The sequence below is a fragment of the Equus asinus genome, chromosome 28, assembly GCF_041296235.1.
Source record: "Equus asinus isolate D_3611 breed Donkey chromosome 28, EquAss-T2T_v2, whole genome shotgun sequence".
In the NCBI taxonomy this organism is placed as follows: Eukaryota; Metazoa; Chordata; class Mammalia; order Perissodactyla; family Equidae; genus Equus; species Equus asinus.
The window spans coordinates 28,434,265-28,448,588 of NC_091817.1; the positions used below are offsets into that span (position 1 = coordinate 28,434,265).

The 14,324-nt window shown below is 35.2% G+C and overlaps 1 long non-coding RNA gene across 2 annotated transcripts in view; it reads left to right on the forward strand.

Annotated features, from left to right (window-relative positions):
- The first annotated feature begins 1,422 nt into the window (after positions 1–1,422).
- The window catches only part of LOC139042382 (uncharacterized), an 85,250-nt gene continuing 72,348 nt past the window's right edge, over positions 1,423–14,324 (forward strand). Inside the window, exon 1 of one of the 2 annotated variants that reach the window (XR_011499071.1) lies at positions 1,423–1,588. This is a non-coding gene — a long non-coding RNA (uncharacterized lncRNA). The remainder of the gene's footprint in view (positions 1,589–14,324) is intronic. The other variant, XR_011499072.1, reaches the window with a different exon arrangement.

Sequence of the window (14,324 nt, forward strand, 5' to 3'; positions counted from 1 at the left end):
GACAGGAGGAAAAAAAACCTCACAGCATAGGTGTTATGTTTCCCTCCTTTCTCCATTGATGCTGATGAGATAGGACAACCAATTATTCCAGAGGCCCTTACATTGCATGAAACACAAAGTCCTGGCTACCTAGCGTGTCAATCAGCAGGACTAACCCTTGAGTGTCCAGGTTATCCTCATGGTGACAGCCACAAGTAAAGGGACTCTCCTCCATCAAAATCCTCGGCACACAAGAACAACGATTTCATTTAACGGTTAAAGTTTTAAAAAGATAAAAACATAAGGTCAAAAAAGAAATGGAGCAACTGGATGGTTTAAAAATCATTGAAAAAATACAAGTCTGCAAACCTGTATAGATTGTGAAGTCATTGGAATATGTACAAACAAGAAGTCATGAGATAGTATAGTTTTTATGATTAGTGATACAAATATAATCTAAACAATCAGTAGTTTTTCAAAAAAATCATTCTGAGTGCTGTGTAAAAAATACAGATTCTGGCACTGTCACAAAAATACTCTGCTTCAGAAAGTATGAAATATCTTCCGGGAATATATATTTTCAAGTTTCTAGGATGATTAATAACCAAACAAAAGTATAAGAACCACAACTGTAGATAGAAAATCATATTTGAAAGTCTAAATAGAGCAAGACCCTCTAGGAAAGTATGAACGTGGCCAAATACTATACTTGGTCATCCATTAATAGTGGGTTAAGTTTGAGTTTTAGTGAACATATAATTCTCTGCTGGTTGGAAAATATAATCTCTTTTGAATTTGCACATAAAAATCTGAAGCTGAGTTGGTATTTGACCATGCCACAGGCCACAGCTGGGTGTCTTCAGTCTGAATGATGCTCCAGTATAACTCCACACAAAATATTTGATAAAATTTTATTAAAGTAGAGCTGAGATTAGTGCCTTCTCTGCACACAAAGACTCAGAAGTGAGGTTATTCAAGCTTTTGGCTAAATTCTAAAGGTCAAAAACTACTTCCCTGTTTAAGTGAATGCAATTCTCTTCAGAAATCCTCCATCTTCTTTCAGATGATGTTTTTGTTTCACATTATCATTTCACTCAGAAATCATCCTTTCCACTTAAGAATTTGGAAACAACACCCCTGTGAACGTGTGCCAGATGTAGCTTTTATCTCCCTCCTATGATTAATTTTGCTGTTGTTTTTTTTATGCTACTTGACACAAAAGTTTGGGTGTCTAGAATATAGTATTTTCTCTTTAATGTGTCGGGAAACAAGAAAACGCCAAGCTCTCTTTTGAGCCCTAGAAAAAGCACAGCCCAGAATAATGCATTCATTGTTTTACAAAGGAAAAGTATTTGATGGTGTCTGAGGAATACAGAGGACTGGAATGAAAATGAGGCTGCAAAGGAAACGGAATGAAAAATAGGTTTGTTTTGGTCACCCAGAAGCAAAACCTATCGTGCACATTCACACAAACACACCTAAAACCTAGCAGCCACCTCATACCGTTTCCTGACACCAAAATAAAATAAAGATGGAACTTCAGGGGAAGAAGACAAAGAGAAGGAGTGGAAATGAAGCTGCCAAGGGAAACAGAACTGATTTTGCAAAGGTCAGTGCAATATGGGATTAGTTTGGACTAAGCCTATACTCCAGTGTAATTTGCAATATATTTCAACACTTCAGAACAAGCATTTCTAGCTACTTTTAATACCAGCTCTGAGCCATGACTATCTAAATAGACAGTGGGCATTAAAGTTCACAGGGCTTGATATTGCCTGTAAAAATGGAGCCCAGCAGAATTTGATTTTATTGCCCCCTTTTATTAGGCCCATAGCCAATGGCGATTAAAGTGTTGTGCCATATCTGTCAGCATGCATGGATGCATGGGGATTATTTGTAACACAATTTAAGTCTAGGAGCCAAGTTCCTCGGTCATAAGTCTAGAATACTAATTCTTTCTTTTTCATCCCCTCTATCAGACCTGTGACACTCACAGTATCATTGGAGGAACCCAGACAAGAATTCAGACTTTTCAATCTAAAACAAGAGAGCTTATGAACGATTAAGGGGTCAAATTTGCAGAGGCAGGGCCAGGGGAATGCTTGGATATTTTCTGCTTTATTAGCCCTTCAGAATCTAACTTATTCTTCCTAGTACTACCCCAGTCTCCCTTTGGAGAATTGCAGCATCGAATCTAATCTTGGTGGGAGGTATTTTCAATGTCCTACTTCAAAACCTTTAGATGCTATACCCTCCCTGAAACTACACATGTGCCTGCATCCTAAAGCTACTTCAATACTAGCCAGTTTGATTGGCCTTCTCCTTCAGCCTTGTTTTGTTTCTTCATCTGTTTCTCAGCTTGAAACAGATATTTGTCCCCGTGAATTATGGTTCTCTTTCTTGCTCCTGTTCTGATATGGTTTACAGCTACTTGACCAAGATCATTATTGAAACAGCCTTTGGAGGCACATTTATAATTTATTCAATGCCTAATTTAGCCCATTCACTCCTCTTGCCATTAATTCTGACTCTACTTTTTCTGACTCCTCTACTTTCATTGATTTTAGTCTACATCAGTTGGGATTCCATTGGGCAGCAAGTAAGAAAACAAAACCCTACTACAATGATGTAAACAAGTAAGGCATTGATTTATTGCATGTCACAATAAATCCTAGAGTAAAAAGTGTAGGGCTTGTATGGTGATTCAATGATATTAACGATGGCTAAATTCCTTCTATTTTGTTCTATATCCCTAGCATATATCTTTCTTTCCAGTGTCTACTGATTGATTGATATCCTTCCAGGCCTTCTGTTCATTTTAAAGGTGGGAAGAAGGAAAAAAAAATGATTCCCAGCTACACTGGGGAGAGAAGGTATTTTAATCAGGGAACATTACTGTCTTGAAAAAAATAAAGTCCAAGTAAGTTAGAAGAAGATAACAATGAGTCTGTCCCTTACAGATTCTGACTGATAGTTCTGCCCCATCCCATTCCACCTAGCTGTGAGGTAACAGTCCTATAAGAAATCTTTCCCTGGCATAGCCCTCACATCCAAAAGTCTCCCTCCCTCCCTCACACACACACACACACAAGCACTTGCACTTTATTTCAGGACCTCCATCAATTTTCATTCTTGCATTGACTACTTGGTGGGCACAAACAATAGGTCAGGCATTGTGATGACTAGAGGCTCAATAGCCTGCAGCTTGCACCCTGTACAGACTACTCCAGTAGCCTGCTAATGGTTCTTAGCGAGTTAGTGTCTTAGTCAACTCAGGCTGCCATAGCAAAAACTGTGTGGCTTATAAAAAACACATATTTATTTCTACAGTTCTAAAGACTAGAAAGTACAAGATCAATGTGCCAACAGATATGGTGTCTGGTGAGGACCTGCTTCTTGATTCCTAGATGACCATATTCTCCCTGTGTCCTCACATGGTGGAAGGGACAAGGGAGCTCTTTGATGTCTCTTTTATAAGGGTACTAATTCCATTCAAAGAGCCCCACCCTCACAACCTAATCATATCCCACAGACCCCACTTCCAAATACCGTTACACTGGGGACTAGGTTTCAACATATGAATTTTTTAAGGGGCAACAAACATTCAGTCTACAGCGGGTAGTAACTATACAATTGCCGTATATTTTATGTGGTTCAGGCAGCTTCCTGCAGCATTAAGTACATAGGCATCAGGAATTGACTAATGTGAGTTTCAATTAAAGGCAGAGCTAAGTGAAGTTAATTACTGAATCTCTTTGAGGTGCCATTTCTGTATTTGTAAAATGGGGCAAATAATTTCTACCACCAGGGCTATTGTGAGTTAGAAATATACCACAGCATGTGAAGTATCTAGCACAATGCTCAACACAGATTGGGTTCTAAATACACTCTTTTTAGACATAAGTGGACAACTTGCTCAGAAGTCATACAGTGCTTCACCTAAGCAAGGACTTTCGTCCACTCAAGTCAGTTTCATCTGGCTAAAGTCTACTAATGTACAAAGACTTAAATCTTTCATCATCTTCCACAGAAAGCATTTCTTGGCTTCCTGTGGAGCCATTTGTGTCTGCACTTAAAAATAACTCTTTGTATTTCTGTCTCCAAAACAAGGCTTTGAGCCTTGTATGGACTCATTATTTACCCACAGCATTTAACATAATGTCTGGTGCGTTGTGGCCATTCCATGAATGTCTGCTTCACTGAACATAAATATCCTATTCACAAATATTCTGCTAACAATAATACATTAAGCCCAAGTATATTCATGTACAAACAAATAAGAAGATAAAAATTTCCATGGTATTGTTGTGAGGACTCAATGAAAAAAAAAATGCATGTAAAATTCAAATATGGTTTCTGGAACTCAATTAATTGCTGCTTTCTCTTAGCTCTAAATTTTAAGACAATACGCTGAATTTATTAAATGTATAAATGTGCTCTAACCGTTTAACCATATTACTTAATGATTAAAGCTTATCACTTATACAATAAACTCATCAACCAAGTGTGTGTTTCTAAAATACTCAGCATTAATGATGTGGGCACTTTGATCTTGCACATAAGCCTATAGTTTTCATATAAGCCTACAAAACTCTGCCCCAAATGGCCTGGCCACTGATAGGTCCATCAATTCCTTCAAAAGTTCACAAGATCTAAAAGGAATGGATAAATGAAGGTGAACTCTGTCATATTCTAGTTCCATTTTAAGAAATTTAGAAATCTGAAACATAGCAAATCAAAATATGTATGATTAAACAGGCGAGATATTTCAAATTACTTCTGCTTCAGATCTCCACGAAAATTTCAGGGTAAACAGAAAACTGGAATTTATTAATTCCTATCATCTCTTTCCAAATAATTAATTTAATTAAGGTTATTTAGGCCATTCCTTTTATCTTTCAAACTTTTTGAAAAATTTATCTCTCCGGCTTGTTATAACCAGAAAATTTTGTAGGTCATGTGGTTTATTTAACCAAATTCTGATTATTTTCCACTGTAACATATTTATATACTTTAACCCGATAATTCTAAGAATTGATCCTAAGACAAATATCAGAGATGCATACACAGATTTGTGTTTTAAGATGTCGTTTGTAAATGCATTTTGGTTGTATCTATTTCTCCCATTTAAATACATATGCAATATTTTGAGATGTGTTAAGTAATTTATAATGAGATCACAAGGTGAAGTATTAGGCATGCATTTAAATTTATGTTTGTGAATATTATGTTAATGACTTCAGAAAACCTTTATGATATATTAAAGTGAAATAAGCAAGATACATATTTTATTTAGTTTCAGTTATGCTGTATATGTGATTTTGATTGTATAGTAAAAATACTAAAAGGACGTATACTATAATGGTAACTGTGATTATAATTTTTAAATTGATGGGATTATAATTGATATTAATTTTTGTGTGCCTTTTTTGAATTTTCTACAATGAGCATATATTACTTTTGTAATATGAAAAATAAACATTTTTAATAACACTGACTGTTTAGGTTCATATTGAACACATTGAAATAAATTTTCCATAAAGACCTTTTAGAGAATATAGAGGGTGAAAAGTATAGACAAACTTCTCTATTATAGATGGTGATCATTCAAATGATGGGAGCTCAAACTGTCTCTAAATAGAACATGATTTGACAAAGCTCCCATGATTATTTTTCCCAAACTAGATTTCTAAAAAGATCTTTGATCTGTTAGCCTTGCCATGATCATGTATAAGATAAATCATATGTTGTCTTGGTTGCTTTCATCATATTAAAGATTATTTACTGGAATCTGTAGATTTTGCACTTTACAGTGCCAGAGATTACTGTTTGTTTTTGGGAATCAATTGCTATTTTTATATCCATACTGAAGCAGTGCCTACCCTGCAGGAATCTTTAATTGCTCTTGAGTATTTTACTACCCTTCCTCTGTTACAAGGTCTAGATTTCGGTCTCATGCCGGAGTTTTGTTGCACAGTCTTGGGTGGCCTTTTGCCATGGCCATTACTTACCAATTTTACTCGTCTCTCTATTTCTGATTTTATTCCTTTTGGACTTGATTTCTTGCTGCTCCTGACACCTGCTCCAGCCTGATAAACTGACAGCTCCAATTGTAAATCTTGCCCTGATGCTTTTCTTTTCCTGGGATGGAAAATAGTGTGTTCCAATGGGTTATAACACTTTAGCAAACATCAGAAATCCTGTCCTTTTCACTTTGGAACTCTATTGTTTAGAAATAGACATGCTGCTTCCTTTGTCTGGTCAATCTCGCCCCATCTGACTCTTACCCCTCCAACAAGCTCAATTCAGGTGACATCTCAAGGCAGCAACTTTGACACTCTCCTCAGGAATATTCCTAGGCCTGTCCAAAGTCTAGGTTATATGGTCTGCTGTATGTTCTTACAGATCCTGTGCTCCATTTCATCAGAACACTACCCCCACTATAATCACTTGTAATTATCTGTTTGACAGTGTTTCTTGTGATTAACCACTGGTTTCTCTTTTTCTCTACTTCATACACAACAAATACCCAATACGTATTTATTGAGTAAATGATCAAGGAATGAAATAAGCAGAATAGGCAAAGAACAAGGGCAACTGACCCCAGGAGATTTACTCTCAGAAAAAGTACAGCACTCAAATTCAATAAAGCAAGCTCTAATTCCGAAGACGAAAAAAGCAGTGATGCAAATGAAACATCTAAAAGTGTGCCTTGCGTGTGCAGATTTCCGTACACTTCCTGTACACAGTGACGCCCTCCTTGGCAGAGGTACCTGCATTGGACTCTGACATTGCCCATGAATATTCTGATTAAAATCCCGGCTTTTAGAAACCAGATGTCCTTAGCAGATTTTACTCAATTTAAGTTTGCAATTTAGTTCTCCTTTGGAAGTTTCAGTGCTGAATTATCACGGATATTTCTAGCTGGAGGCATCCGAGGTCTGTAATGAGGTGGAGGTGAATGACACCATTTGGTAGAGGGAATAATTTGCTGATTCCAGGGTTTATAAAACATTGTTACCTGTTTCTTTGCTCCCCTCTTTTTCCCTTATGATCAAGACAAATATATAAATGATTCTGACATATTCTCCTTCTTGCCATAAATTTTTTTTCCCCTAAAAACTGACCAGCTTTCCTTTCAATAATGTGCATGTGGCAGACCCATATTTTAACATGTTTTCTACAGTAAACAGCTGCAGGATGACTATAACTGGGACTCTATTTCCTAGGTCATATTGGAGATGAGATTTTCATTTGCTATATGCGCCACTTAAAAAGAAATACATGTTTTGTTTTCATAATAAAATTAGTATAGGCTTCTTAAATACAATTGTCAAAATAGAGAAAACTAGGAATAACTGAAAATACACACTCATAGTCCTACTATGCAAATTCAATTATTAATATTTTTAAGTTATTTGTTCTGTTCCTTTGTTCTGTGCAGCTTTATATTCTTGGGATAATGTTTGCACATAAAATTCGAATTTATTTTACTTAACATTACCATACAGCTTGGGTTCAAATTCCAACTCAGCTGCTTGCATGGCGTTATTAATTTTGTTAAGTTGTGTGGTCTATCTGTAACACTGCTTCCTCATCTGCAACATAGGGTTCATAATAATGGCTACCTCTCAGTAGTCTGTGAGACAATATAAGTAAAATGCTTATACCAGATTTTCCTAGTGAAAATTATGGCAATGATAACAATAGTAATAATTTAGAACAGCTTAATACTGTTTCAGTGCCAGGCACTGCTCTAGATAAATTTTTCCTCCTCTGAAGATGGATGATAATGTTATGGGAAGATTGTTGACTTCCAGGAAAGTAAGGTCTGGTTTTGGAATTGCTACTTTAAGCTGTCTAACTTAGATGAATTCACTTCACTAATTTTGACATCATTTCCTAACAAAGTTTTTTAATGAGCGTAAAAAAGATGATTGCTAGTGACCTTCCTTCCTCTATGCCCAAACAAATATGTCAACTCCTAATCATGAGAGTTACTACAAATTACACTCCAAAGAGGGTGGAGAGAAGAGAGAGAGGAGATCTGTTTCAACAGGGTGCGAATCGGTGCTGGGTTGAAAGAGGCGTCATCATTTTAGACACCTTTTCTTAATGTCTCCTCGGTTAGGGGTTTAACCTCAGATCATCGGCCTGCTTTAGCTCTTTATTTAACACCAAATATTTGTAGTATTTGTTTAAATGTTTGTTTGCTTCCCCAAACTCTCCAACTTTAGATTGGTATATTGTTGTTCTCCTTTTAAAAATTATACTAGCAAACATTTTAGGTTTTATTTAAAAATAATCTGTTGCAATTTGGAAGATCCATTTTCTGTAGAGAGAAGAAAACGCACAATGGTTAAAGAGTGGGAAAAGGAAGTTAAATTAGATAAAAAGAAACAAGAGAAATTCTGTACAAGAGACAGAGATTCAGGGGAAAGAGAGAGATACAAAATAAGAAGAAAATAGGCAGAGGCTTCTGTGGCTTTTGTGGGAGGCAGAGGCTTCCCACAAAAGGGAAGGTGGTGGGGCTGGCCAGTTGCATGGTGGTGAAGTTTGCTCACCCTGCTTCGGAGGCCCGGGTTCGCAGGTTCAGATCCTGGGATCTGCTTGTCAAGCCATGCCTTGGTAGTGTCCCACATAAAATAGAGGAAGATTGGTACAGATGTTAGCTCAGCAACAATCTTCCTCAAGCAAAAAGAGGAAGATTGGCAAGAGATGTTAGCTCAGGGCCAATCTTCCTCAGAAAAAAAGAAAAAAGGAAGGTGACCAAGAACACAGAAGAAGGTGCATCAAACAGTACTTAGGTTTAATATAGGTGGTAACGTAACTGCTCAAGCAACTCCCAGTCACAGAGCATACAAGACTCCTTTATAATGAGAAAAATAATTGCAAAGGAAGTAAATCTCATGAGAGCAGGGCCAGTGCATTCTAGTTTTGCCCATTCTTAGTGGAGATTTCGGAAGGATCTTGGAAGGTGCTTCAGCAGCCAGGGGCTGAGTTTTCAAGGAAGATAGTTTGTGGTAAGTATAAAAGGGTTCACCTGAGCTTTGGTACATTGCAAGTTTCTCGCTTCTCTTGATGACTCTTGTCAAGTTACTTTAAGAAATTCCAGAAATTTTCCATCTATCTGCTCTACTCATTGGCATAACATCTGGCAGCAAACCCCACGGATCCTGTGACTGGGGAAAAGGGCATCTCCCATGCCCGGTTGCCCGTGTAACTATCCTAAAGGCTAAGCTGTCTATGTTCTTGCAATGTAGACTGTACTTGTGGTCCTTACTGTAGCTACTAAGTTTAGCCTATACGGTTGGGTCTACTTGTTAATAGTATAAATAAAACAAAGTCAACTGATTTGGTACCTATTCTCCTTCTTACTTTTCTATTATATTATTGAAATATATGAAACATACAGACAGGAGCATGAATAAAAAGTGTACCACTCAAAATATTTTCACAAAAAGTATATATTATGTAACCAACCAAATCAGGAAACAGAACATTGCTAGAAGCACAGAATTCCCCCATCTAAATGTTCATTCTAATAGTCACAGCCTCCAAAGAGTAACTACTATTACAGCTAGAAAGTATAGGCTATTTCCGTCTAGGTTTTTTTTTTAACATAATATAAATGGAAGTCACACTATATGCATGTGTTTGTATGGCTTATTTTGCTTAACATTATATTTTTAAGATTCATCCTCATTGTGTACTGTTGAAGTTCATTTACTCACAAAATTGTATGAATACACCTTAATAGATTTATTTATCCTACTGCTGATAGTTAAGTTATTGCCGGTTTGGGGTTTTAATAGATCGACGTTATATATGCCTTTTTCCTATATATGAAATCCTTATATATTCCTTTTAGGTATCATATATATGTTTTTCTGTTGAGAATACAGCTAGGAGTGTAATTGCATGGTTATAGAGTACACGTGTCTCACTTTATTAAAAACTATCAAATAGTTTTCCAATATGTGTATATTATTTACATTCTGACTATCATTGTATAGGTATTCCAGATGCTCCACACTCATGCTGACATGTGGTATTGTCACTTTTTTTTTCATTTTTATCTCTTTGAATGGTAGTAAATTTGAAAGAATTAAGAAAATAAAAATAACATAATGAAACACATTATTTTCAGGTATGAACGTGATTATATACAAAAAACATTCAAAAGAATTGCATTTAAATTATTAAAATTAATAAGTGAAGTTAACAAGGTTGATTGAAAAAAGGTCAATCAATAAAAAACAAATGAAAAATTAAAGTAAAAATAAAATTGAAAATCACTATAGTATTCAAAACATCAACAACTTCAGCATATATCTGACAAAAATAAGCAAGACTTCTCCATAGAAAATAAGACATTGTGGAGAAAAATATTTTTAAAAACTAAATGAGTGGGTGGATGGCGCTGATGTTTGCACAACAACATGGATGCACTTAATGTCACTAGACCATACACATAAAAATGGTAAATTTTGTGTTATGTGTATTTTACCATAATTTAAAAAAACTAAGTAACATCTGTCTTTGCAGTTCTCAGTCTTGTAAAGTTCCAGTAGTCTCAAAATTACAATCTCCATCAAATATAAACAGATTTTTTTGATCGGTGATTCTACAATTATACAGAAATGTAAAGACCAAAAATAGAGCAAATTTGGAGGACTAAATACTGAATATTAAGAACAGTGTATGGACTGGGTGGTGTTTGGAGTATTTATGGTATTATAATTGTCAGTATAGTTTGGATACAAAGATAGACATGTAAATGCATAAAAAGTCTATAGAAAATGCAAGCTCAGAGCCTGACATATGGAAACTTGAGTTATGACAGAGGCGATATGGCAGAGCAGTATTTCCAATAGATGATGCTAAATCCACGGGAGATCAGCTTAGAAGAAAAATTATGAACTGTAAACTCGCTAGTTTACACCTTATAAAAAAAACAACTCCAGGTAGATTACAGATCTAAATGTGAAAGTTAAAACTAGAGAGCTTCTAAAAGAAAACACAGGCAAATGTAGATTGGAATTGGCAAAGATTTCTCAAACAAGATGCAGAAAGTACTAATTATAAAGGAAAAGAAAAACTGAGAAGGTATACAGCATTAAAATCAGAAATTTATGTTTATTTAAAATCCTCAGTAAGATATTGAAAAAATAAGCCACAGAGTGGAAAACATATTTGCGACATAAAAAACACTAATGGACTAATGCCCAGAATATATAAATTTTAGATGCAAATCAATAAACAGGACAGACAATTCATTAAAACGAGCAAAAGCCTTGAATGGGCATTTAATAATGAAGGGCAAAGTGTTGTGGATTTATAAAATTTGATAACTTCAGTTGGTATTTCAATAGGAAGAATGTTCAGCTTGTTTGAATTTAATTATGCGTTATTTGTGCATCAAAACAATTCCAAGTACATTCCTTCTCTGGGAGTTTCCTAATTTAGTAGGAATATTGTTTGTACTATGATATGACACAAAAGTTATAATTTTATTTTTACTTTCACTAACAAAAATTATCCTTAATATCAAATCATTTTAGCAAATTTATAATACCTTCAAGATAATGTCAGGTATATTTACTTTGTTAGAATGTACTTCCAAATATTTTATTTTCAATTCCTCAATTGGGTAATAAATTGAACCTTTATTATAATTAACTTAATTGATTTTCTAAATGAAGCATGTGGCATCACTAATAAGACCAGCGTTATTTATTTACTTATTTTCAAGTTCACTGATAGCTTCTTCTGCCAGGTCCAATCTGTTGTTGACACCCTCTGGTGAATTTTTTTCCTTTCCATCTCTGCACTTTTCAAACCCACGATTTCTATTTGGTTCTATTATTATTATTATTATTACTTATATCTCTTTGTTGATTCTTCTATTTGTTGAGGAATTTGTTATCAATTCTTAGAATTAACCAGTTTTTCTTGAATAAATTCAGTTTATTCCACACCTCTCGTTCATTTCCAGAGTTCTCAAAGGGTAGATTTTGATAGTTTTGCTAGTATTTCACTACTTTTGTTGGGTGGCCAATGCATCGAGGACCTCACTCCATCATTCTGGAAGTCCTGCCCAAGCAGCATCATTTAAATGTTTCCAAAATGTTTCCAATGAATCCAGTTAATGGAGCCATTAATGGCTATTGTTTCAGAATTAAAGATAGACATTTGTCAGGACTTCTCACCTGTTTTCCAAAATATATGCTATACATCATGTGTTTAAAAGGGACGTGTTAATTATGTACATATACAACAAAATTTGAAATTGGAAAAAAGCAAAATTGATTTTAAAAAATAGTCATTTGATCTAAATAAAAATTCATGATTCGCAGGGGGACATACACACCTTCTGCCACTACATGTGTTAAATTGTCATTTTTTTGCACTCAGACTTCTAAAATAAGTACTAACTTTTAAAGTAGATGCTGCAGCTTTTGAGTAGGTTTTGGTTTTACAGTTTTCATGTAGGCAATGATATCATCATAGCCTCAACATTGAAAAGTAAATGTTGACAAAAATTTTGTGAATCTTACATGTTTGTCATCTTTCCTGTGAAATGAAAATTCAGGAACTAATATTTTCATTAGAAATATATTTTATTTTCCAGGTCATTAATTTCAAGGAAGTTCATTTTAAAACATTTTCAAAATGATTTATTGATGTGTAAACAAATATTTGTGGTTTAAAATTTACAAAACTGTTGTAATCAACCACTTTGACTCCCACACAAGGCAATTTTATATGGTTTGCAGCAGATAATACAGTCACCAAACCACTATGGTCAGTATGTTCATGGTTATATATAAGTTTTATGGCAATGATATGGAGCCTTTATTTCCCAAGCACATTTTATATGTGATGTTCTTGAAAGGGAGATGTTGATTAAGCTGCAACTGGAAAGATACAGGAAAAGAGAACTGGCTCGTCACTGGTTGACTTTCAATTTAACTAAATTGAGAGAACTCTGTTTCTGAGACATGTATCTCATACACTACTAAACAGTAACACGGGAGAAAATGGAAGTACAAAATATAGGTCTCTGAATCCTTCCCAGTTTAGTGTAATTCAATTATAAATAATATTACTTCTTTAGAAAATCTGGGGCAAATGCCAAGCCACACGAAATTACAGGTATAAACCAGGACTATCCTGGGAAAATAAGAGTTATATTCTCTGTACATGGAAATATTTGAAAAAATGTCTATTATTAGTCATCCAGAAAATGTAAATTAAAAACAGTACTCTTGAAAAATGATGTTCTATCTGAATAGGTTATTGTTTTCGCCACCTAATTGACTCTCTGCTTTTGACTTTGCTCCACTACCATCTCAACAACAGGGTGATATTTTTGTAGCGGACTGTATTCCTTGCTATATTCTTAGAGGATGGATCAGTACCTGACACATAGTAGGTACTTAATCAATATTTATCATTCGATTGTGCAAGTAAATGAATGTCAAGATATAAATAAATTAAGGTGGCATAAATGTTCAAAATATCCAAATCCATATTTCCTTGTGGTTAACCTAAGTCAAATGTATTAATTCCAGTTGACATCCAGAAAGTTTCAATGGGACAGCATTGACATAACGTCTAGGATGCAATGAACACCCAGCTGAACTATTTGGGCCTCACTGGAACACCTACTTCTCTTTTGAAATATCTAATACAGTTGATATTGATAATAATTCCTTGCAAATATGAATCTTTTAGTTCCTATAGAAGATTTAGAGCAAAGTAAATTTAGTAAATATCTCACAATAGGAAAAATATGATGACATGATTCATGGTGAAGTGATTTGAGAAAAAGATATCCATAAGAGTTTTATATAAAAGAAGATTTAAAATAGATAAGATTGGAAATAAGTGTGACTGATTTGTCCTATTTTGGACAATGTGGACAATGGTTAGCTACTTAGATGAATGACTTGATTTCTTTTGAATTCTTTACAATGATTATTTATGTTAAGTAACAGATATTGATTGGATGATCTCTAAGGAAACTACTAGCTTAAAGCAGTATATGACTTTAAAGGTGTCCATAGAAAATGAATTTAGATGCTGTCAAAAATCTGGCCGCTGGGGCTGGCCCGATGGTGCAGCAGTTAAGTGTGCACATTCAGCTTCGGCAGCCCGGGGTTCGCTGGTTCGGATCCTGGGTGTGGACATGGTGCCATTTGGCAAGCCAGGCTGTGGTAGGCGTCCCACATATAAAAAAAAAAAGGAGAGGAAGACGGGCATGATGTTAGCTCAGGGCCAGTCTTCCTCAGCAAAAAGAGGAGGATTGGCAGCAGTTAGCTCACGGCTAATCTTCCTCA